Source organism: Mustela putorius, unplaced genomic scaffold (assembly GCF_011764305.1).
Source record: "Mustela putorius furo isolate JIRA1106 unplaced genomic scaffold, ASM1176430v1.1 tig00003834_pilon_pilon_pilon, whole genome shotgun sequence".
NCBI classification, from domain to species: domain Eukaryota; kingdom Metazoa; phylum Chordata; class Mammalia; order Carnivora; family Mustelidae; genus Mustela; species Mustela putorius.
Genome location: NW_025421987.1, coordinates 33,697,706 through 33,721,019, shown reverse-complemented (window position 1 = coordinate 33,721,019; position 23,314 = coordinate 33,697,706).

Genomic DNA, 23,314 nt, shown 5'->3' with positions numbered 1-23,314 from the left:
AATAGCACCATTTTGTAGCCCTAATGATTTAATGACTCTAAAATCTTCAAAGAACGAAGGAAATCAAACAAAACAAACTATATATAACATTTATTTGTATGTAATTATTCATTTTTCCTCCAAGCTTGCTGTGATTTCCTGGCATACCACACAGACTTTGAACTTGGCCATGAGACTGCCTTTGAATAATAGAATGTGAGCAAACCTGACATATGCTATCTCCAAACAGAAGCCATGGCATCTGCATGGTTCGGCTCTGCCCTTCTCGAGCTTCTGTCCTTAACCATGGAAACAGTGAGCATCAGGTAGCAGCTGCTTCCTCACCCTGAATGCCAGGGTGAGAAGACATGACAGGAAAACCTGGACTAGCCCACTGCCTGGAGGAGAGAAAAGCTGATCTGCAAACCCAGGCAGCAAGAAATAGTATTAATATTAATATTAATAACATTAGTCATAGTAAACCACTAAGATTTGGGGAGTTTGGTAGAGAAAGTACTTTTGCCAAAAATATCAAACCTGACTCAGAGCAAGTCTCCATACTCAGGAATGACAGGAAATAACAGGGGACACAGCAACATGGTAAATGACATCATGGGGTTCACTCAGCTACATCCTAACTGTGAGAAACCCCACGTGACAAAAATCCTATGATATATTGATATATATATATATATATATATATATATATAACTAAAAAAGAGAGAGAGAGAGAGAGATGGAAGAGGAAATTACGGATGAAAGGGACTTAAAAGACATTCAGCCAACTGCACGGTATATGGCAATTTAATCAATGGCATTTGATCGACACCCCTAGATCCAATAGTGACCAAGAGGTGACTCCTTGCTGGTGGAGGATGGAGGGTTATGGACAGAATTTGATCGTAGGCTGGGTGCCCACACTCACGCCTCCTCGGCCCCTTGTGGTGGCATCGGGGCTGAGGGTGAGCCAGGGATCTCATCTGTACACTTATTCCACTCCTACAATATTGGGGGTTTGCCAGATTGATGTGAAGCGTTTTCAAGGTGGTCTTCTACAGGCAATGGGAGTCAGGGGAGAGCTTCTGAGCATGCGCGCGCCGTGACGCGGTTGAGGAAGATGACGTCAGCAGCACGGAAGAGCCTGGATCGCTGTGGCGGGAGGGGACGCGAGCAGCTGGGCTCGGAGGCCCTCGCGACGTGAGCCGTCCGCGGTGGTGAGACAGCGGCGCTGGAGATGGAAACGGAAAGACAAGAAAACCCAAACCCCCTTGAATTATAGGGTGACAGAACCTTCACTTGTGAAAAAGTGCAGTATGGCTCACACAGGTCCAGGTCACGAAATGATGACGGTAGCTGGAGTCAAGGATCAACTTAAAAATGTTGGATTTCGTACCCACATCTGCCTTCCAGGAGAAAAGTCGGGGCAGGAGTGGAGGGTGGCCTCAGGAGAGCCGCCCCAGCGAGGTGGCGCCGTCCCGGGGCGCTTTCAGAGCTGGACGGGCAGCCTGGCAAGAGAGGGCTAACCGTGCAATTACGGTCATGGAGACAAAGAAGGTTCCAGCGAAGGAGCTGGAGGGCAGACGGGGGTGCGGCGGAATGAAGGAAGGAAGCAGCTCTTCGTAGCTATTCTCCTGTTACAACTCCGAAATATGAGTGCTTGAAGACTGAATAGAAGGTCACTGATCTGAAATAGAAAAGCATTATAGCTCAGAAATATGGAAACATGAGAAATGACCCTGAATTAGGTGTGTTTAAAATGGTTTTTAGGGCTTTCTTTGGTCCATATAAGTCACCTTAACAAAACATTTCAATAAAACATTGTGGGAAAGTAGCCATTGGACTTTTGGGAGGGAAATAGTCCTACAGATTCAAGGCAAACCGTATGACTGAAAATTGTGAAAATTGTTGCAGAACTCCAAAAAGCAACCCTTACCTCAGTGTGGGAGCTGAATTCTGACCGTCGGAGCTGTCCCAAGTCAGCTTTGCAGGATGCAGACCCTGAGGTGACTAAAGGCAGTTCTCTGGAGAAGTGGACAGCCAGCAGGGGTCCTTAGCCCACACTGCAGCATCCAGGGGACAGGTGTGCCAGCCGCTAGGGCAAGCATGAGATGGGCATGGAAGGATCCTCTATACCACCTAATCTCTTTCCAGCTAGAGACACAGCACACAGTAGCAAATGAGGTGCTTCCAGCAAAACCAAATTGGAAACCAGTGAAGCAGCTAGTATGGAGAAGAGAAGCCCTGAGGGGGAGGTAGCATACCAGACAAAGGTTTCTCTCCCACCAGAACCGGGAGATCTGTAGCAAGTGACTGGTGCACACACACACACACACACACACACACACACACCCGCCTTTTTAAAGATTTTATTTATTTGAGAGAGAGGAAGCACTAGCAGGGTGAGTGAGAAGGGTGAGGCAGGCAGGGAGAGGGAGAAGCAAGTTCCCCACTGAGCAAGGAGCCTGATGTGGGGCTGGATCCCAAGACCCTGGGATCATGACCTGAGCCGAAAGCATCCACTTATCCAACTGAGCCACCCAGGCACCCCATGACTCAGCCCCTTCAAGCTTGTTTTCTCAATTCATAAGATTGGAAAAAATAAAAATGCCCATTTTGAGTCCCATTAGAAAATAAATATGATATACATAGAAGATATACTTAAATATGATATACTAGTAAATCATACATTCATTTTTTATATTAATAGAAAGAGGTCTGGGATACTGTCCACCAAGGTTAACTAGAAGTTATCCACAAGGGAAGGGTATTGTGGGTAGTTACAGAGGCGGGTACAAAGGGTGGCAAAGAGCAGAGACTTTGGAGGCAGATTGTTTTTGGACACAGAGAAAGTTGCTTAACCATTTTGTGCCTCAGTTTCCTGTAGAATGGGAGAAGTAAAAACAGACCTGAGAGGGTTGCTTGGGATATTAAAGGAGCTAACGTGGGAAATGATTTATAACAGTGCTTAGCGCACGGTTATGACAGTGTAAGTATTAGTTATTTATATTGTTTTATCTCGCTTGTTCCTACTTTATAATTTTTCTACAATGATTACATATTGATTTTACAATAAGAAAAATGTATAAAACCTAAAAAAAAACCCAACAGGTTCTTTGGAACATATGAACTGTTAATAACTGTCAGGCATTTTAATTAATTTCCATTCTAAGTGGAATTAAAAGAATGAAAACTGTTAAAACAACACATCAAACAGAGAACGAGGGCCATGAGCTGTCTACTGCTCCACTTTAAAAAGCGGGGGGGGGTCGTCTTAGGAGTGAGGTTTGTCGTTTGCTTGCATTTCTGAGCTACTGCCTTTCTCGAGCCTCTGCACAGCGGCGGGCACCTGAGGTCCCGTGTCTGCTTTGTTCACAGCCCATTCTCTGTAGAGGCAACATCAATACTTCAGCCGTTCAGAGGTGGGGGTAACATTGCTTTGTTGTCCAAGCTGGGCAGGCCTTCTTTTTTTCTTTTTTAAGAGTGCAAAAAGGTAACAGCTGCTACCTCATTCACTGTGGACCAATGAATACCAGATGGGTGACTCAGCGGCAGCTCCTGACAGAGGCTGAGCCCAGTGAACAACGAAGCCCCCCTGAGCCCAGACACCCCCGTGCCGGCTTCTGCTGCCAAGCTCAGTGCCTTCCCCACCTACTGGGTGGATCCCACATGGGGTGGGGCGGGGGTGGAGGGAGTGGGTTCAGGATTACCCATGGCTGCTTCACCAGGAATATTCAGGGGACTGAGAAAGGCCAATATTGAAGAAATGTATTATCTGAATTGTTCAATTTCCTGGGAAGTTTCCTCTTACTGCTTAGAAAGAACGAGGAAATGGCTGTGCACCACACACAAACACACACACACGCACATGCACATGCACGCGCGCGTGTTGAAGGTCAAATTACCATCAAGGAGCCAGCAGGACACCTTTTAAAATGGGCTGCTGCAATCACGCTTTCAATCCAGTCCCTACACTTTGCAGGTAATTGCAAGCGAGGGGCAAGCCACAAATACCATTAAACACAGGCATTATCGCTCCTGACGCCCACAAGCGCCATTATAATAATGAACTACCAGTATACTCAGATTCCTTGATCACACGGACTATATACATTTCACAAGAACTTTTAAAGTCCACTAGTTGAGGAATTCTCCACACCGTGAGATTTCTTTGGAGACTAGAGGAATTCAGAGGAATGAAGTTAATTGAGGTAAAACAAAAAATAGTAATGGATTTATTCTAAATTTAGAGAGCAGGAAGCTTTTTTCCTTTTTGGTTCAGCTATTTTCCTCCTCCTTTCTGTTTCTTTCCAGTGAGTCTATGAGCCTGACTCCCTTAGACCTAATTGGCAAATGGAAAAAAAAAAAAAATTGTAGGCACCCACCCAAGCATTTTGAGATAATTTATAGCTGGAATGTGTACATATTGATCAAAAAGGGCATCCTGCCATTGTTGATGAGGGTCCTAGCAGAGGGACTTTGGAAAACAGAGCAAAAATATACCATAAACTGTAGGATAGCCAAACATTTGAGTGCATATCACAAATAAAGCAATACAGTTTCTATCAGAGGTGATCGTTCCTGGCAAAGCCACCAAACTGCTGTAAGGTATTAGGCATGAAAATGTGAGATGATAGAAAACTTGCTTTATTTCCATATTTTAAAAAACTTCAACAAGATTTTATATGAAAGATCATTTAAAACAATACAGCCTGAGTTGGAGTGGGGACCCATTAGGGCAAATGTTTTGCTAAGAAATAGATTTTGAGACAGAAATCAAGGTAGGGGGACAAACCATGTTTCTCTGAATAAAGCATATGTGGCAGAGTCTCCAGGAAAAAGTGCTACTTATCATATTTTATAAATGCTCAGCAAGAGAGAGTGCAGCAGAATGAATTCCTTCAAGGATATAAAGACAAAGGCAGGTAGTTTAATGGTACAGTAAAGCAAACAACTGAGTTGGTAGGGGACATAATGTGACATTTCAGCTTCAGGATAGGTAACTCAAGAGGAAAGACCTTTAAGGAAAAAGAAGAATAAAAATTTTTTACACAATTACAGACTCTCACATGATCTGTCCAAATAATGAATATTCAGCATCTTTTATGTGCAGAGTACATGCACGTGTGTTCTGGAAGGGAAGGAAGTTGCATTATAAAGTAACCCAAGGATGTGCGTCCATATTGTTGTTGAAATCAGAAAGGAAAATAAGTCCTAGCTGTCCCTAGAGTGAGAATTAGAAACAAAACGGAAAATATTCTTCAACCTTTGCACAAAATCAAGTTGTATACACATCTGACAAACTGCTTCAGTTTTGGACATGCGAGAATGTAGAGAAGCACCTGAGGAGGGAGAATCCAGTGGGAAGAAGAGGGCATGTTCACACCTGTGGTTATAACTGCACTTAAACATCCAGCTTAGAGGGAGGGACACTCATTCAAAGAAATCCCAAGGCCTATGAAAGAGTTCACGTGGACTTCATCTCTAGCCTTCCTCTCTTGTCAAACTTCTTATAATGTCTATATTTCACATGTCCGATTTTGATTTTTTCCCCCATTTCATTCTTCAACCATTTAATCAAGTATCAGCACTTATTGCTCCAGAAAATTAACCTTTTGAAAGGAATCAACAATTTCCTACTTCCAAATCAAAGAGAAATGTTTTTTTTTTCGTTTACTTGATCTCTTCTCCCTTGACCCTTGCCTTCTTAAAATTCTCACCTCACACAGCTCCTGGGATATCCCTCTTCCTGGCTTTCTTTCTTTCTCTCTGATTATTTTTTATTCCACTAAGTCCTCTCCTCTATTTGCCCCTTCAGTTGAGTTAGCCTTACCTCCAGGATATCCTCAAGCTACATGGCTCCCCATGATCTGAACCATGCCAAGACTTTAAAGACGACCTATTCTCTGCTCACTTCCAAAACTCTGCTCTCCCCATCATCTCTACCCTGAGCTCTAGATCCATATTTTTGTTCTACACTAGGACATCCCAGTTGTCTGTCCCTTACAAATAAAGACAACTCACCTAAAATCAAACTCAAGGTTCTTCCTGCACCCCTAAGGTACTCTTCCTTGATCTCTGTCCCAATGAATGGAACCACTACCAGAGCTCTTACTGACACACACTAGGACTTGGATGAATTGCAATAAGGCACCCTTTCCTGGACTGGTTCAGAATTATGCCAGACTGGGCCATGGTACTCAGGGAAGACTTTAACTCTCACTCACATATGTCTTTGTGGAGTGTGCACACTGCATGCCAGTCAGTAGTCCTAATATCATCTCCTGACCATTCAAATTTGGACTCTCAGAGTCATCATCTCTGTAAATGCTCACACATAGAGTACTGATCATTTTATTTCAGAAATAACCATACTGTATGAAAAAAAAGCTTTTGCCTAACAGACCGGTGTCTCCATTTATACAGTATATATTAAGAATGCTTAATTTCTTTCTCCTTTGTTGAAATAAATAATCATCAATAGAAGTTTTAATATTTTTGTCTTTGTCTGCTTTGGATGCTATAATAAATTACCAGAAACTGGATGCCTTAACTAACAAATAATGATTTCTTATAGCTCCAGAGTCAAGATCGGGGTCAGTATGTTCAAGTTCATGGGGACGCCCCTCTTCCAGGTTGCTAACTGCTGCTTTCCCATTGTATCCTCACATGGCACACAGAGAGCAGAAGAAAGCTCTCCCATTACTCTTGTAAAGGCACTAATGCCCTTCATGAAGGCTTTACCCTCATCTAATGACCTCATCTCATCCTTCTTACCTCCCAAAGCTCCCACCTCCTGATATAATCACACTATGGTTGAGGTTTCAACATGTGGACTTTAGGGCAACACAAACATTCAGTCCACAACATTTTTTCTTCCCTTCATGCAGTAGATCACTCACCAGGGTAGACTTCTACCACTTTGAAGACTACTGATAATAGGATTCAAACTCTACAACGTAATGTATAAGAAATTTAACAACTGGCTACAGAACACCTTCCTGGCCCCATGGTTCATTCCTCCATGGTTGCTCCCTCCACCCAGAGCACAGTACTTGGTGTGTCTTGGTTGACCCCATGTGGCTTTCTGCCTCTGTACATATGTCCATGTCATGGTTGTATCTGGAATCTCCTTACCCTTCCTCTCCCTAGTCCATTTTTCCCTGTCTTTCAAGACTTCACTGAAAGATTACTTGCTTTGTCAACTTTTCTTCATCCTTCTCCCACTGTCTTCAACCCCAGCCACCACCCAGGAAAAAGTTACTACCTCCCTCTGCGATGACTCCCTTGTTCCTGTTACATGAGATATGTACAAAAAGCCTCCCATGCTAGTTGGTTAGTTATTTTTTTAAATGACTTTCTCTTCCATTAGATTTTATTCTCTCTGAAATAGATGTCTTATTCAGCTTTGTGTACTAAAGGCTTAGGATGGTTTGACACATTGTAGGTGTTTTGTGAAGACTGCATGAATGAATAAAATGAATGAATATGACTAATTAAATTTCTCTTCAAATATACTGGGCTTCCCCAGGAAGCAGAATGTTTTCTTTCTCTGGTCCAGGCAGAGGCTCATAGAATGAATTCAGACAGAGACTAGATGTGTGGTCTATATATGCTTTAACACCCCTGAGCGAAGTGTGTGCACCAACAAGTTGCTTCCACCTTCAAAATATCATGTCATCCTCCCTTACCCCAGTAGGACACCTTCAGTGTCTGCAGGAACTATTGAGGTCTTATACATTTGCAGCTTAATTTTGCCAAACACTAAATATGCTAAAAGCACTTCTGTCCCTTAATTCTATTGTTCACTGCAGTGGTTTTGAAATAGGTCCACAGATTCTGCAAAGACGGAACCTAATTCTCCTCTCCCTGAATATGGGCTGGACTTTTGGACTCACTTCTAAGAAATGAAAACAGGTAGATGGGGATGGGGTAAGACTTCAGAATCTGGAATTTTAGATTACAAAAGGCACTATGGCTTTTTCCTCATTTGCTTGCATTCTCTTGGATTATTTGCTCTGGGGAAGTTAGCTGCCATGTCAGGACATTCCAGGGCCTTACAGAGATGTAGTGTGAAACTTCAGAATCCTGCCAACAGCCATGCAAAGAACTATCTTGGAAACAGATCCTCCAGCCACGGTTAAGCCTTCAGATGACTGCAGCCCTAGAATGTCTTGACTGAAACTTGATGAGAAACCCTGAGCTAAAGCTGTACCTCAGAAACTCTGTGAGATAAGTGTTTGTTTGCTGCTTTAAGCCGATAAACTTGGGAGGCAACTTTTTTTTACAACAAAATATAACAAATACATGCATCGAGATTTTTTGAACAACTCCCAGAATATTATAAGTAGGCTCTCCTTCCTCTCTACAATCCTCTGGAAAACATACTATTGAGCAGGGGAAAGAAAAGAATATTTTCCAAGACAGAAAGTAAATTTATGGAATTCATTAACCCATGAGGTGTAATAGTGTGAACATATTCCTGCATTCAAGAAGGGCTTAGCTCTATTTATGAATGATACTCTTGTATTTGTTTACTCCTGAGTTACTTGAGAGCCCCTATTCTGTGTCAGTCATTGTGCCTGATGATGCTAGAATCCTCCTTGGTTATTAAGGAAAATGATTTTTGCTCGGAGGAGGCCATCTGTAGTCCTCTGAACTTGATGTGATGGCAGACATCCACACCCTCCTTCAAACCCCACCACAATGGCCCTCTGGGGGAGGAACTGGGATGTGAAGTACGGAACTCGGAGAGGATTAATTGTGCCCTCCTAGTTAAGGTTTTTGAGCTGATCACTCACTGATTTCTTTTTTTTTTTTCTAATGATAAACCCATCATTTTTATCTCTGCAGCATCAAGCGGGGCTCTTTTCATTTTCAGAGATGAAGTGTGCCCTCTCCACAGAGAGCTACAGACATGAAAAGGAAAGGTGCGTATCATAGAAAATCAGTAGAGTTGAAAACCTAGAGTCTCATCATGTTTTCCCAGCCAGAAATTTTCAGACACTTTAACAGGAAACTTGTGGCACAGATGGAAAATGAATTTCGTCTAAGTTAAGCAAAGTAAATGAGGAAAAAAAAAAAAAACCTTCAAAGATCAAAAAGCTGTGTAAGAGATACTCAAAGGACCCAGATTATATAAATGCTTATAAGCTCTGGGTGTTTTCATACAGTGCTATTAAGGAACCTGTAATTAAGGTGTTGGAGGTTTTCTTAAACACACACACACACACACACACACACACAGAAAAATCAATCCCCTCTTATAAAAACCAGTGGTAGGTGTGAGGAGCAGTTTCCTTGCCCCAGGAAGGAACCGTGCTTCACATGGAAATGCAACCCCCTCAAATGAAGTCAGTGCAACCTGTGGAAAGATATAATTTGCTGTACCACCGAGAGCTCAAAGGCAGCAACAACTCCCTGGGAGCCCGCCACCTCTCCTACAAACTTCATCCAAAGATGTATGAGAAACCCTGCCACTGAGCTGAGGAAATGTGTTTTTTTATCCAGAGCTGTGGAGGATATCTGTGTGACACTTCTGTCACCATTCAAGGGGGTACGTGTGCACGCGGCCTTCCTGCAACCTTTCTGGAGTGAAGCGGCCATGCCTCACCTGGGCAGGGTCTCAGGCAGGGCACTAATGCAAACTTGATGTTTTTTAGCACAGCCAGGGCCAAACTGCCACTGCTCTTTTCCCAGTGCTGACTCATGATTAAAGTGTGTGGCTAATTTAGACCTGCTGTCTTCAGAAAAAGCAGTTCAGACCATGATAAACGTTTATAACTCGGACTCAAACAAAATCGTGTCATTTGGGGAGACCCAGAATCCCCTATCATTTCTTTAGGAAATGACTCTCAGAGTGTGGCCCCTGACCCCTAGCAGCATCTGGAACTCGATACAAATGAAAATTCTAGACCTCCTGAAGCAAAACTCTGGGAATGAGCCCAGCATTCTGTGTTTTCACCAGCCTTCCAGGATTCTCATGTACGTTGAAGTGTGAGAACCGCTGCCTTAGAAGTATGAGTCATGATCCCGTTCTGTGGCTATTTACAGAATAATACAAGGAGGAGAACCTACTCAGTTGTTTCCTAAGGTTATAAAGTAATTTGATTTTCTCACTTTCAGGGGAGAACTTATGGCTTCTTGTCTTCCCTAACTAGCTTCAGGAGCCATGGTGAAAAGCTGAGGGTATTGCTCCTGACTTGTTAGGCTGACAGCTCCTGTGATGTTTGTGAGACCTGGGTCAGTTCATTGCAAACCTTCTACAGACGCCTTATGAGTCTAGTGGATCACATTTCACATTGGAGTAATGCTTACCTAGAGGTGAGGGACAATCAGGCAGAGCGGCTGGCATGTGGAGATTGTGTCACTGTGTTTTGATGTGAAAGTCACTCCCTAATATGGCAAAGGGAACCACACAAAGGAAAATTCTGTCCGGCAACGAGGAGTCCCTTCCAGGCATCACAGAACGACACTGATTTCGGGGTAGAGACAGGAAGAGGATTATGATATCACAACATCATTCCTTCCTGTCACTCAAATGTCACTTAGAAAATATGGCCTTCCTTCAGAATTAAAAAGGAGGAGGACCCACACCTTCCACTTATATAAAAATAGCCTCTCAGTTCAAGGCTCTCACAGCTATGAAGCTAATGCTAGTACAGGCTTCTTGACTTACAACTTCTAAGAGCTAAATAACAGCCTGTGTACAATCGTGATAAGCAACAGGAAGTAAAAATGCCAGCACACACAAAAACTGCAAATCAAATATGTCATTGTTCTCTTTGACATGTTTATTCTGTTCCACAGAGGTCATAGGCCCAGGAAACTGACCTGTAAGTTCTTGAATCATAACCATCCAGTGACACAGCTCTGAAGGTGAGACTGATTTTTTCCTCCCAATGTTTAGGAAAAGGGATTTCTATAATCATGTTTCTTCTATAATGGTAGTCAGAAATGACTAAAAACATGGTTTGGAGATCTTTTCAAATTCCATAGAATGTAATACATAACTATCATTCTGGTTTCTAATGGGTTATTTTTCTAAAAGAAGATTCCAGAATGTCTTATAGTGGTACTTCCTAGGAAAACATAGGAAGATTTTTGTTCCTCCCTAAAGGTAAGGAAGCAGTAGAGGACTCCAGACTAGAAGAGAAACACCCAGGGACACTCTCCAGCCCTGGTTCTACAAAAAGGTTCAAAGAGATCATCATCTTATGATTCCTAGAACAGACCTGGAAGAAAAAATAATATTTAAAACTCCTGGCTTGACTTTTCTCAATAACATTATGATTTTTATAAATGCTGTCACCATGATGCCCCAAACTGCATCAGGAAATCCTCTATTTCAGCCCCCATGTCTACACTGATAGATGTCAAGCAGTTTCAAAAAGCATCTCAATTTCTGTCCTGTTTTCATACAGTGGGTAACATTACTATTTGATTAATGCAATAGTAATTCTCAGCAACCTCCCCATCCCTTATAGTCATCCACCTTCCATCATAGGTGAAAAAGTGAGATGATTTGCCTTTCTAGATTCCCTTTCTGCCAAGAGTGAGTAATCACGTGACCCAGATCCAGCTAGTGAGCCAAAAAGAGGCTTTTGGAAAAGCTTGTAGAATACAGATAAAAAGCCTTTGGTTCTGCCCATTCCTTTTGGCTTACAATGCTGGTGTCAGAACATTATGTCCCAGCTCTGGTGGCAATCATATGACCATGAGGAGGCAACATGAGAATAAAAGCAATTTCAGTGAGAATAGTCAAGGAACAGGATGGAAAAGGACCTGAATCTCTAGAAATGTCACTGAGTCACAGGATTGCCCCTGGAACTACCTACCTTGAGCTCACTGAGATGTAAAATAATCAGATGCGTCCACTGATTAAGATGTCATCAAGTGGATTAGCTATTCTTGGCAACCCAAGTCATTGCTATTTCAAAAAATACACCATGGATCAAAAATTGTGTTTTAGTTTTAGAAAGATAGCTATGGGTTTAGAAAGATAGTTGTGTACATGGCTAATCAATAAGTTATATCAAATATTTAACCTCATTTTTTATATACATATAGGTATTTTTTTTAAATTTTGGGATACAATTTCTTCTAAGAGATCAAAATACACCCTTAATCTAGTGCATGGCTTTGTTCTAGTCTCCAGCCTGATCACATTCTCTCTTCTTTTTTTTTTTTTTTCTTTTTCCAACCAACTCCTTATCTATTTCTTTTTAAGAATCTTTTTAATTTTCATCTTTACAGTCATATTACATCCCTTCATCATGTTTATCCTTACTTTTATATATGTATAAGTTTTCTTTCTTTAAAATTTGGGGAGGTAGTTTCTTCTAAGAGATCAGAATACACCCAAAATCAAGTGGTAGCTGTGTTCTCAACAGTCTAATATATATATATATATATATATATATATATATATATATATATATATTTTATCTTTTTATTTTTCCCCCTTTCTTCTCCCACTGGTTTTGGATCTCCCCTGATTTGTTTAGTGTATATTTTTCTGGGGTCTTTGCCACCCTTTTAGTATTTTGTTCGCTCATTCATCTGTTCTTATCTGGATAAAATGAAAAGGCAGAAAGACTTACCACAAAAAAAAAAAAAAGAACAAGAGGCAGTACTGATGGTTAGGGACCTAATCAATATAGACATTAGTAATATCTCAAAACGAGTTCAGAATGACAATTATCAAGGTGCTAGCTGGGCTCAAAAAAGCATGGAAGATATTGGAGAATCCTTTTCTGAAGAAATAAAATTCCTTTCTGGAGAAATAAAAGAACTAAAATCTAACCAAGTTGAAATCAAAAAAGTGATTAATGAGGTACAATCCAAAAGGGAGGTTCTTACTGCTAGGATGAATGAGGCAGAAGAGAGAATTCGTGATATAGAAGACCAAATGACAGAGAATAAAGAAGCTGAGCAAAAGAGAGACAAAGAACTACTGCATGATGAGGGGAGAATTCCAGAGATAAGTAATACCATAAGATGAAACAATATTAGAATAATTGGGATCCCAGAAGAAGAAGAAAGAAGAGAGAGGGCAGAAGGCATATTGGAGCAAATTATAGTAGAGAATTTCCCTAATATGGCAAAGGGAACAAGCATCAAAACCCAGGAGACACAGAGAACCCCCCTCAAAATCAATAAAAATAGGTCCATACCCTGTTATCTAATAGTAAAACTTACAAATCTTAATGACAAAGAGAAAATTCTGAAAGCAGCTCAGGAAAACAGGTCTATAACATACAATGGTAAAAATATTAGATTGGCAACAGACCTATCCACAAAAGCCCTGGCAGGCCAGAAAGGAATGGCATTATATATTCAGACTACTAAACAAGAAAAATATGCCGCCAAGAATACTATATCTAGCTAGGCTGTCATTGAAAATAGAAGGAGAGATAAAAAGCTTCCAGGACAAACAAAAATTAAAAGAATTTGCAAATACCAAACCAGCCCTACAGGAAACATTGAAAGGGGTCCTCTAAGCAAAGAGAGAGCCTAAAAGTAACATACCAGAAAGGAACAGAGACAATATATATAATAACAGTCACCTTACAGGCAATACAATGGCACTAAATTAATACCTTTCGATAGTTACTGTGAATGTAAATGGGCTAAATGCCCCAATCAAAAGACACAGGGTATCAGAATGGATCAAAAAAACAAGACCCATCGATATGCTATCTACAAGAAACTCATTTTAGACCCAAAGACACCTCCAGATTTAAAGTAAGGGGGTGGAAAACAATTTACCATGCCAATGGACATCAAAAGAAAGCTAGGGTGGCAATCCCTATATCAGATAAATTAGATTTTAAGCCAAAGACTATAATAAGAGATGAGGAAGGACACTATATTATACTTAAATAGTCTGTTCAACAAGAAGATCTAACAATTTTAAATATCTATGCCCTTAACATGGGAGCCTCCAATTCTATAAACAAATTAATAACAAAATTAAAGAAACACGTTGACAATAATGCAATAATAGTAGGGGACCTTAACACCCCTTCACTGAAATGGAGAGATCATCTAAGCAAAAGATCAACAAGGAAATAAAGCCTTTAAGTGACACACTGGACCAGATGGATATCACAGATATATTCAGAACATTCCATCCCAAAGCAACAGAATACACATTCTTCTCTAGTGCACGTGGAACATTCTCCAGAATAAATCACATCCTGGGTCACAAATCAGATCTCAACTGGTACCAAAAGATGGGGATCATTTCAAGTATCTTCAGACCACATTCCCTGTGTATTTTCAGACCACAGTGCTCTGAAACTAGAACTCAATCATAAGAGGAAAGTTGGGAAGAACTGAAATATGTAGAGACTAAAGAGCATCCTACTAAAGAATGCATGAATCAACCAGGAAATTAAAGAAGAATGTTAGGGGCACCTGGGTCGCCCAGTTGGTTAATTGACTGCCTTCAGCTCAGGTCATGGTCCCGGAGTCCTGGGATTGAGTCCCGCATGGGGCTCTCAGCTCTGTGGGGAGTCCAATTCTCCCTCTGACCTTCTCCCCTTTCATGCTGTCTCTCTCACTTTGTCTCTCTCAAATAAATAAATTTTTTAAATCTTTAAAAAAATAAAGAAGAATTTTAAAAATTCATGGAAACAAATGAAAATGAAAACACAACTGTTCAAAATCTTTAGGACATAACAAAGGTGGTCCTGAGAGGAAAGTATATAGCCACACAAGCCTTTCTCAAGAAACAAGAAAGGTCTCAAGTACACAACCTAATCCTACACCTAAAGGAGCTGGAGAAAGAACAGCAAAGAAAGCCTAAACACAGCAGGAGAAGAGAAATAATAAAGATTATATCAGAAATCAATGAAATAGAAACCAAAAGAACAGTAGAACAAACAAATGAAACTAGGAGCTAGTTCTTTGAAGGAATTAATAAAATTGATAAACCCCTGGCCAGACTTATCAAAAAGAAAAGAGAAAGAAACCAAACTAACAAAATCATGAATGAAGGAAGAGAGATCCCAACCAACACCACAGAAATACAAACAATGATAGGAACATATTATGAGCAGAAAGGATGCTGTATTTTGTCAGATGCTATTTCTGCATCAGTTGAGAGGATCATGTGTTTCTTGTCTTTTCTTTTATTAATGTACCCTATCACATTATTAATTTCTGAGTTTTGATCCACCCTTGCATTCCAGGAATAAATCCCACCTAGTTGTGGTGGATAAACCTCCTAATGTACTGTTGGACTCTATTGGTTAGGATCTTGTTGAATATTTTGGCATCCATGTTCATCAGGGATATTGGTCTATGATTCTCCTTTCAGATGGGTCTTTGTCTGGTTTGGGGGTCAGAGTAATGCTGGCCTCATAAAATGAGTTTGTAAGTTTTCATTCTATTTCTATTTTTTGAAACAGCTTCAGTAGAATAGGTATTGTTTCTTCTTTAAATGTTTGGTAGAATTCTGCTGGAAAGCTGTCTGGCCTTGGGGTCTTGTTTGTTGGGAGGTTTTTGATGACTGCTTCAATTTCCTTGCTGGTTATGGGTCTGTTCAGGTTTTCTATTTCTTTCTGTTTCAGTTTTGGTAGTTTATATGTCTCTAGGAATCCATCCATTTCTTCCAGATCACTGAATTTGTTGGCATATGGTTGCTGGTAATAATTTCTAATTATTGTTTCTATTTTCCTCCTCATGTAAAACATTTTTCTCCTACATTCTTTGAGAACTGGGCCTGTTCCACTCATGAAACTCTTTAAAAGATCATTTAGTATCAGTATTTGTATATGAGAAAGGTGTGTACATAATCATTGGCAACATAATGAATACAGAGTCAAAAGTTCACTGCTTTACATTCCTTGTTCCTTTTCACAATTGGAGCCCCCGAGGCCAAGGACTCTGAACCTGAGATATGAGGTCTGAACACTGAGGTGCCAACAGCTGAAGTGCCCAGTGCTTGATGAGGAACTTACTCTCCTGTTATAAAAAGGGTACATTTGTAATCATTACTCTGTAAGGGTTTTTATTTTTTTTTATTATTTTTTAAAGATTTTATTTATTTATTTGATGGAGAGGGAGATCACAAGTAGGCAGAGAGGCAGGCAGAGAGAGAGAGGGAAGCAGGCTCCCTACTGATCAGTGAGCCCACAGGGCTCGATCCCAGGACCCCGAGATCATGACCTGAGCTGAAGGCTGAGGCTTAACCCAATGAGCCATCCAGGTGCCCCTGTTAGGGTTTTTATAACAAAAACTATATTTAAGTAAAGAGTGATGAAACCTTTAATTAAAATTACAAAATAACACGTTAGTGGGCAACTAAGGTAAAAAGTTGGGAATGAAATATTTTACAATATTGAGTCATTTTCTCACCATTTAAAATGATAGGGTATAGAATAAGTCCTTGAATAAGATTATGAGTAGAAATTTGCCATGTCAGAAATTCTGTAAAACTCTTAGTGCACTAAGGACATTTCACAGATGTTAATTATCACTTATAAAAACACGAGTGATGAGATTATTAGACATACTGTCCAATCTAAATCCTAGTTAAAAAAAAAATAACAAATGTAAAAACAATCTATTGGGAAAGTACCTTAAAATTATATTATCTGCTAAGCTAGTCTAGAAGGCTTAATTAATGCTTAACTATATACTTATTTATATTTATCATTTAATAATAATTGGACTTAAATAAGATAAAGCTCAAAATATCTTTTGTCTCGTTTCTTTATAAACCATTGGTGTGATTTTAGGTAGGGAAACCTAAGAAAGGAATTAAAAAAATACAACACCTTCAACTCAAACACTCTGGTACTTTTTAAAAACCACCTCTCCCTTGTTCTGACTGCCTAAAAATAAAAATGATTTAGAAGCAAGAAGGTTTGAAACAATCTTTAAGTCAAGTAGTATATAAAAGAAATTATAGGGGGTAACATGTTCTATGCTATGTGGGAACAAGTGTATAAAAATGTCAAAATAATAGCAATAAAAAGACTATAAACTTCATCCGCATGTCCAGTCAGGAAATGAAAGATCTTTGTACAGCCTGTGCTTTGAAAAAGTTAAAGTGCCTTCTGTGTTAAAGACATTGTAGGAGCTGGTCATTATTACATCTCAGAAAGGATAAGGGGAGAAATACAGATGACATTAAAGTGGTTGTTTTAGAACTTTCTTTCTTTTCCTTTGTACTTGGGCTTTCATGGGGAAAATAAAAGGAGACGGGTTTTTGCTCTTGTGTATTTGGGTGTGGGAAAGCTCTGGGCAAAAGGCCAGTGGACTTACACATCCTCCTTCGTTATGTTTCTTGTACCTTTCCTTCTCTTTGCCGCTGTGCCCCTCCCTCTGCATGATTCCAAGGCAGAGGGCCGCTCCGTGTACACCCCACCTGTACCGCCCCCCAGCCAGAAGCATCCCTATGTCCTCATCTTCTCTCTCCATGCCCTTCCCTTCCAGCATTTACCTTCCCTGAATCCATTCTCAAGAGTCTTGCTAGATAACTTGCTGACTGGATAACAGTATACATGAAAATGTTTCTCACTGATAAATGCCCGACCTAGAAGACATCTCTTTTGAATGCTTCATGCCATCAAGAAAACAGCATAGACATTTCTGGCAAAGGTGCTGAGAGAGGAAAACTCTGTGTGCCTTTGGGATTTTTCCTGTTGAACATTTTTATCCATATTCCTAAACTCTCTCTAAATCAAGCAAGACTTCATGTTCCTAGGCTTAGTCTCACTTCCTGATTCCAACAGGAAAGCCCACAAAACACTAGGTTTTATATTCGAAGATCTCCCTACCTTAAAGACACCTTCATTTATAGTCCATGTATATATACATACCTATACATATATATCATTTATACATAAATAATATATGCATTAACTACTAATTTAATAAATTGAGTCTTTGGGCTTCGGTAGGAATTTTATCCATGTGATGGTATTTATTTTCTACTGCAGCACAGCAGAGTGACTTTAAAGCAATAGCCACTTACTAGCCCCTAGTCCTATAGGTTAGAAGTCTGGGCAGGCTTAGCTGAGCTCTCTGCTTAGGTTCTCACAGGGCTGAAATCAAGGTGTCAGTCCAGTCTTGGCTTTTTTTTTTTTTTTTTGGAGCCTCTGGGGATGAATCGCTTCTAAAGTCATTGAGACAGTTGTCTGAATTTAGTTTCTTCTGGTCATAGGATTGGGCTTTCTACTTCCTTGGTGGCTGTCACACAGGAGAGTGTCACACACTCTCAACTTCTTAGACGTCACTCTCAGGTCCTTGTGATGAGGATCCTTCCTTCTTGACAACAGCTTCCTTCACGTTCATTTCCTAGCTTCTAAGATCCCTGATTACTTCTGTCAGCCACCAGAGAAAACTCCCTTCTTTCATGGGGCTAATGTGATTAGGTTGGCTCATTTGGATAACCTTCTTAGCTTAAGGTCAACTGATTAGTGACCGTAGTTACATCTGGAATATCCTTCTTGCTACAGAAGTTAGCATAACAACACAAGTAATACGGAGGCAAAGTTCATTGGGACCATCTTAGAATTCTGCCAACCACAGTGATCTACTAGAAATGTGTAATGTAATGCTTTAACAGTCATCTTTGTTTTGGCCCCTTTTTATAGGTGATTTAGGTACATGTCTTAGCTCTCTCCAACAAAAGGGTAACTCCTTAGGGCAGAGAAGTTCGTTTATTCTCAGTAAATTACACTGGAAGAGAGGTAGCTGAAACAAACAAAGAGTAAAATGTAAGGAGGGTGCTGAATTTTTTTATACCTAGTCAGATAGCAAAGAGGTAAGTTGCAATTGAGGAAGGAGATTTAGAATTTTGTCCATGGAAATTAAATAATAAAAAGTTGAAAATATGGGTGAGGATGAAACTTGAAAGACAAACCAAAGACCACATATAATAGGTTGGGTATTAAACTACATTTTATCCTGGCTGAAAACTGTAAGCTTGAAGTCTGCCAGGGATAAAGCCACTCAAGTCGGATTGTAAGAAGGGACACAGATGGCATGACCCTGAGGCTCAGGTAGCACTCTCCTTGAAGCAATGTCTGGATGCTGATCCCCAGCCATGTTCCCTATCCTGTCCTGGACCCGCAACCTCCATGGGCCTAAGTTTTTAATATGCAAGCACAGCAGACTCTCTCTCTCTCAATCTCTCTCTCTCTCCCTCCACCCCACCTTCTTTTATTCCAGTTTTACTGACTAAAATTGAGAAATAAAACTTTATATATTTAAAGTATGCAATATGAAGATTTGAAATATGTAGGTATGCCTGGATGGCTCAGTGGGCTAAGTGTCTGCCTTGGGCTTAGGTCATGATCCCAGGGTCCTGGGATTGAGCCCCGCATCAGGGTCTCTGCTCGGCTGGGAGCCTGCTTCCCTTCCTCTCTCTCTGCCTGTCTCTCTACTTGTGATCGCTATCTGTCAAATAAATTAATTTAAAAATCTTTAAAAAAAAAAACCTAGCTAATAAAGTTTCTCAGTGCTAATATTTGAGAGATTCAAGGCATCAAATCTACAATGCTTTAATTGAGCATTCGTTAAATAACAAAGTGTTTAAAATTGTAACACAGTATTAGATTTTCCAAGATAGTAACAAGATTTGTGAGTTCAAAGGAAAGACTTATAAAACTAGGGAACACAATTTATACATTTTATGAACTAAATACTAACACAAACATAAGAAACTATAAATATTTTATGCAAAAAACACCTTTTGAGACTAAAAACTCAGTTACCATTATTAAACACTGCAGAGCGATAAAACTGTAATGAAGATCTGTCATAGCAGCTACTATCTATTAGGCACCAGCTGCATGTCAGTTCTGTGATATACGCGGAGTCTGTTCATTTATTTGTTTTTGAAGATGAGAGATAATATAAATAAGGTACCTCGCTCCTTAAGAGCGTGTTGAACTGAGCGGGAAATGTTTTTAAATGTAAAAATATCACCTTACATACTTGTTGGAATTCCATTGATCACAAGTGACAGAAAACTGAAGTCAAAGTGTTTTTAATAGTAATAAAAATAATACCAACAAGAAGAAGAAGAAAGGGATTCAGTGGTTCAAGTCATTTAAGGAATCCAAAGATGAAAGAAGTACACCACTCAGGTCTCTCTTCCAAAAAGAATAAGCTGCCTACCTATGAGGCGTGCAGGCAACTGATAGCCACGGGCGTGCAGGGTCCCGCACGGTCTGGAACTGAGACTATACTCTTTCTGGACAGCCCCGGGAATAAGCACAGCAGGGGAGTCAGGGCCTGGGCATTTCTGTCCAATGTGGGAAGCTCCCACAAGCAATCTTTATTCCAAAGCTCCCTGTTGTACTGACCAAGACTTGGTAAAATATGCAACCTGGCATAGTTCATCTGCTCAATCCCAGCCCCCTCACCCCTGCTTTCATAGGCGGCAGACCTAAATCAAAGGGCTAAAGGCTTTCACGGCCCAATATAATTCCTCCCCTTTTACCTTCCCCCAGGATTACCCCCAATAAGTCTTAGGTGCTGGTAATCATCCCGTCTGCTTCCTAGAGGACCTAAATGGTCCACAATTTAATGATATCATGGCACTGCTTTCTTTCTGTCTCTCTGCCCTGCCTCCCTCACTGGCAGATCAGCCCCAAGGCTGCCACTGTTCACGAGAGCACCGTGGTCACAAGCATCACCTGCCTCTAACTGCTTCCTCGTTCGCGAACAGTGGAAGAAGGGAGCATCTTTCTTTGTAATGTTCAGGAAAGAGAGGATCATTTTCTTCTCCAGATGCCCCCCAATTAACATATCCTTTCCGTCCCTTTGAAGCCCTTTTAATGGTAATCTTATCCCCACACCATGACTAGAGCCCATCCCTAGAGCTGCTGTGAGATCAATTCCAGCCAATCTGCAAGGCTGGAGAGCCCTGGGTCCCATCGGAAAGGGGACACAGAGAAAAACATGCCAGAGAGGCAACCACAATATTTTCCTGTGATGCTTATTTTAATGTTTCTCCTAGGAAGAAGAAATAATTCATATTACTCAAACTTTGGAAATTTACTCTTACCTAGTCCACTGGTTCATGCAACTGACTTAACGTGAGAACAAAACGGAGGTTGGCTGCACAAAATACTTCCACAACCACCACTTATGCGGGGTCCTTATCTTTTTTTTTTAATTAAATTTATTTATTTTAAGCATAACAATATTCATTATTTTTTCACCACACCCAGTGCTCCATGCAATCCGTGCCCTCTATAATACCCACCACCTGGTACCCCCAACCTCCCACATCCCCGCCACTTCAAACCCCTCATATTGTTTTTCAGAGTCCATAGTCTCTCATGATTCACCTCCCCTTCCAAATTCCCCCAACTCCCTTCTCCTCTATAACTCCCCATGTCCTCCATGCTATTTGTTATGCCCCACAAATAAGTGAAACCATATGATAATTGACTCTCTCTGCTTGACTTATTTCACTCAGCATAATCTCTTCCAGTCCCATCCATGTTGCTACAAAAGTTGGGTATTTATCCTTTCTGATGGAGGCATAATACTCCATAGTGTATATGGACCACATCTTCCTTATCCATTAGTCCGTTGAAGGGCATCTTGGTTCTTTCCACAGTTTGGCGACCGTGGCCATTGCTGCTATAAACATTGGGGTTCAGATGGCCCTTCTTTTCACTACATTTGTATCTTTGGGGTAAATACCCAGGAGTGCAATTGCAGGGTCATAGGGAAGTTCTATTTTTAATTTCTTGAGGAATCTCCACACTGTTTTCCAAAGAGGCTGCACCAACCTGCATTCCCACCAACAGTGTAAGAGGGTTCCCCTTTCTCCACCTCCCCTCCAACACATGTTGTTTCCTGTCTTGTTAATTTTGGCCATTCTAACTGGTGTAAGGTGATATCTCAATGTGGTTTTAATTTGAATCTCCCTGAGGGCTAGTGATGATGAACATTTTTTCATGTGTCTGATAGCCATTTGTATGTCTTCATTGGAGAAGTCTCTGTTCATATCTTCTGCCCATTTTTTTATATGATTGCCTGTTTTGTGTGTGTTGAGATTGAGGAGTTCATTATAGATCAACCTTTTGTCTGTACTGTCATTTGCAAATATCTTCTTCCATTCCGTGGGTTGTCTCTTTGTTTTTTTGACTGTTTCCTTTGCTGTGCAGAAGCTTTTGATTTTGATGAAGTCCCAAAAGTTTATTTTCGCTTTTGTTTCCTTTGCCTTTGGAGACATATCTTGAAAGAAGTTGCTGTGGCTGATATCGAAGAGATTACTGCCTATGTTCTCCTCTAGGATTCTGATGGGTTCCTGTCTCACGTTGAGGTCTTTTATCCATTTTGAGTTTAACTTTGTGTATGGTGTAAGAGAATGGTTGAGTTTCATTCTTCTACATATAGCTGTCCAGTTTTCCCAGCACCATTTATTGAAGAGACAGTTATTAGGGAAGCGACCCTTTTGCACTATTAACAAACTCTATTTTTTTTTCACTGATTTTGAGCCCCATTTCTGTTTTCCTCTGGAGTAAATAATATGCCCCCATTTAATTTATTCCTCAAAAATACTTTACGTGTTTCAGTTATTTGCAGCTGTTTTATAAAAACAGTTACATACCAGTTAGGTTCTTAGTTCCAGATTAAAAGGAAAGGATCCTTGAATACTACCTAGCATCCCACCACAGAGTTAGTCACATGAGGACACAGCTGTGACCACTGACTGACAGTGGTCAGAGATACTGGAGCATAAATGTCATACCACACAGCAATAAAAAAGGGAATGGATTCTGTAGTGTTCTTTCTTCTTCGTGTCATTGGGTCCCCACCCAAAGGGGGGCCAGTGTATCTGATTAGCAGAGCTCTGGCTGCACGGAAGTGGTAGGTAAAGAGCTCCTGTCAATTTCAGCTTCTAGAACGGGAGGTAGGCTCTGCCTCACAAGGTAGGAGATTCCAGATACAGAATTCTTTGTGTTTGTTTGTGTCTCATGTATGATCCTCAGAAGGATTTTATGAGAGTTTTCCTTAGTATCTACCTTCTATGAGAAGAGAATACACTAGTGCTCAAATGTCTCAGGCAAGCCAAGTGTCAGTCACAACTGTCAGCAATCTTGCTCAGTTTGGACGTCTTTGGGGAAGCTGGATGCCATATTAATGATAACATCTGTATTTCCTTTTTGTACATTGGTAAGACAAAAACATATTGCCTTTATTAATGCTGAACCCATAGACTTTGACAGGGCACTTCCCATCATTTCTATAAACATTCATCTCAGAAAGATTAAATTCAACTCAGCAAATGTTTATTCAGCCCATAATAAATGTAAGCTCTTGTGCTAGGCACTGGGGAAGACAAATTTGTCTTAAA